The 3,712-nt window shown below is 40.7% G+C and overlaps 1 pseudogene; it reads right to left on the reverse strand.

The window, feature by feature from the left end:
* Positions 1-1,942: 1,942 nt before the first annotated feature.
* Positions 1,943-2,364, reverse strand: LOC101570766 (annotated as a pseudogene).
* Positions 2,365-3,712: the final 1,348 nt, after the last annotated feature.

A 3,712-nucleotide genomic window follows, 5' to 3' on the forward strand; every position in this document is an offset into this window, starting at 1 on the left:
CCCCTAGACATTGCAGACTGATCAGGCCGACGGACTCCAAAATGAATGGATGGTGAAAGCTTAAACAAATGGAACAAGTGGAATGATTTCTGGGCTTCAGGAGGATCAAAAGCCCTCCCACAGAGATTTTCTGAGATTTAAGACCAAGAACTTCTTTAGGCAACCTGTGTTTATTCACTTATCAAACAAAGGAGGAGAATATTGAAGAAAATGCAAGAATCTGGGTAGGACTTGGGAATCTTTTAAGGACTTCTCTGAGGTTAATTTAGGAGAACTATGTTATCTCTAGGAAGGCCTTCACTCAGGGGTGAGATGCCTGCTGCTACAATCTTTCTCTAGCTAATTGAGGATGGAACCAGGTGTCCTTAGACATGGCCTCGACCTTTGAGGGACCAAGACTTCACCTGCCCTTACAGGTTGCCATCTCCAGCCAAGGGGTCTGGGTCTTTAGCAGACTTACAAGGAAAACATGAAAAGCCAGTTTGTTAATGTAAATCCTGCCCAGAGCCACTTCGTAGTAGTCTCCATCACACCACCATACTCAGCAGCACCCTTTAAGATTTTTTATTTTGAGGAAAGGGTGATGCTAAATTGTCCAGGGTAGACTTGAATTTGCTATCTTTCTACAAAGGCTGGGATCCCAGCTGTGCGCCACCATGCCCTGCTTCCACCTGACAGTTCAAGTCCAAAATATCAATACATGTTGTTATGGTTTGTGTCTAGTTGTCCCCCCAAAGCCTCATGCAGTCATGGGGCTGACTTATAAAGTTGGTGATCAATTTATGATCCAGTGCTGGGATCATGGGTGTGAGTGCTGCTGGGATTATGGGTGTGAGTGCTGCTGGGATTATGGGTGTGAATGCTACACTCGCCCTGGAGCAGAGAGCCTCAATGCAGTATCAAGAAAGGAGAGAAGCTGCTCCTTTGTGGCTGCCACTGCTTCTCCATTTTCACTCTTGCTGTTTTCCACCTCCATTTGAGCTGCTGCCCTCTGCCCTGTACCACTCTGCCTTGGAGCCAGCTGAGTATGGACTGAAAGCTCCACAAACTGTGAGCTAAATAAACCTTTCCTTCCTTAATTTTGGGTGTCGTGTATTTTGTCCCAGCAGCGAGTGAAAAGTAACAAAAATGAATGTGTAGGCCTGAGGAGCAGTTTCTTCTTTTTTTGCTTCCTCACCACCACCCAAACCGTTAGCTGAGTACCTCCTCTTACCTTGGTTCTTCTCCGTCTTCTGACTTGTAACTACATTTATAACATCTCAGAAATTTTCTTTTATCTACTATAGACCTTAATGACTGCATGTCCTAAAATTTGTGGAGTCCTTTGTGAGTAGCCCACCTCCTTTTGTGCTATCTTTTCCCAAGTCATTTATTGTCCTTCCCAGAACTTCAATGTCACTGACATTGTAGAATATCAATGGTTTCATTTCCTCAATTAGCTCATGAGGGTCAGAAGTGGAACCTCATCATTTTTCTATCTATAACCATTAGCCTAAGTTTGGCTTTTAACATTATAAGTGCTTAATAGCAGTGCAGCAAATATTGCTACGCCTCCAGTAACCTATCTTTGTAAATCTTTCTAGAACTTTTGCATTATTTTAGATAATCTTCTCAACATCTCTTCTGCTTCAGAATAAGAAAGCATCTTTTCAAAATGAGGATTTCCCATGTGCCCCCAAACAAAGCAGTGTTCATAATGAAATCTTGAGGCCCAACCACCCTTCATTCCTTGAGCACATTTTCCTTCTTTAAAAAATTATAAATCTTTAAGAGAAATAACTAGTTATTACACTCGATTCATTATTCATTGCTCATAAATATTTGAATTGAGTCCTTCCAGATGAGATATGATAATAAAATATGCAATTCAAAGCTTTGCTTTCTGGTGGAATAATTGACTTCAAGACTTTGTAGAGTTTCTTTTTTTCTTTTTTCTTTTTAAAGTGAACCAAAATTTTTATTCATTCATTTCTTGCATTTGAAGTATTCTTCAATGACATCCTTGGCCTGTGATTCTTTGCCATAATCCTTAACCACCTCACAACTGGAAGCAACCACTTTATGGGGTTTTCCCTCACGGTCAGTTTTACAGAGGCCTACCCATTCCCCGAGTTTCTTGTTGTTGTCAACCTTAATTAGGTTGATTTGGTGCTCAGCACAAAGGGCCTCCACTAACTTTACATACATAAGCTCATTACAGTTGGATGCAAGCACACAGAGATGGGCTTGGCACTTGTCTAAGGCTTTGGCGGCTTCGCGAATTCCACGTGAAAGGCCATTGTAGATGAGAGCGGTCTTTAGCACCTCTTGTAAAGCAGTGTTGATGTCCATTACACCTCCAGCAGCAATCCCTTCCTTGGCCATGGAGGCGGGTTACGGGTGAAGCCGAATCTTGAGCACACCCGAGCCTCCTCCTCCACGCAACTCGGTGGTGGCAGGGAAGGAGTATAGAGTTTCAAGTATGTTTTTTTCCCCACTCAATTCTACCATGAATGAATCCAGTTAGTACCTTGTCCTGGTGAATATGCCTTTGAAATCGAAAGCAAAATTAACTTAGCTAGCCTCTCTAGATGACCAGCAGTTGCTGTCTCCAATTATATTTTATGAAAGCATGGTGTTATAGAAGTGTTACTGCACTGGTTGGAATATAAATCAGTTCAGTCTGAAAGTTATAGCAAGAATCTTTACACATTTGACCTTAATGTTCTATTCTAATGATTTTGTTTTATAGGAAAAAGAAGTCTGCATATATAGTTGAATATACACAGGTGTTCAACCCTTTTGGTTTTGTTGTTGTTGTTTGTTTTGAGTCTAACCATACAGTCCAGGGTGACCTCAGACTCACTACATAGCCCAGGCTAGGCTTGAACTTGTGACCTTTCTGCCTCAGCAGTCAGAGTTCTAGGGTTCATGTAGGTGCACAGCTGTTGGAACCTTGGGCTTTATATATGCTAAGCAAGCACTCTACCATTGAGCTAAATTGCCAGCCCTACATCTTCTTTTAAACATTAGGACTGTGCATAACTATAGTAATTTTACATTGCTTCTTTTTGGGGGAAGGGGATTGAGAAAGTATCTTGTTAAGTAGTTCAGGCTGGCCTTAAGCTTACTATGCAGCCCAGGCTGGTATCATATCTGCCTCCTAATTTTATATTTCTTTTTTAATCTAATTTTATATTTCTGGGCTGGGGATATGGCTCAACAGCACAGGGCTTGCCTAGCAGGCACAAGGTCCTGGGTTCAATTCCAGGTACAAAAACACCCCTAAGCAAACAAACCAACCTAATTTTATATTTCTATAGTTGACTCATTAATTTATAAAATAATATTTATGAGAAATAAAATTGTCTCAAATTTGAGGAAAAAGAAATAGAGCTGGACTGTAAGATGTATTTAAACTGCCTTTTGGGCAGTATCTACCACTTGTGATAAAATGTTTTGAACAATTTTTATTTATTTATTTATTTTGGCAGAACCGGGGATTGAACTCAGACCCTTGCACTTGCCAGGGAAACGCTTATTCTACGGAGCCATCTCCCTGGCCCCTGAACAATTTTTAGATAGATCTTTAAATGTTTTTTTTTTTTTATCAGTGTCTTCTGTAGTACTTGTTCTGTGTGGGCATTGGGTTACCTCCATATGTTTCTGCATTTGATTCTTTACTTCAGATGTTATTAATTCAGGGATTTCTCTTTTCATTTCCAATCTGAGT

Source organism: Octodon degus, unplaced genomic scaffold (genome assembly GCF_000260255.1).
Source record: "Octodon degus isolate 3935 unplaced genomic scaffold, OctDeg1.0 scaffold00027, whole genome shotgun sequence".
Taxonomy (NCBI): Eukaryota; Metazoa; Chordata; class Mammalia; order Rodentia; family Octodontidae; genus Octodon; species Octodon degus.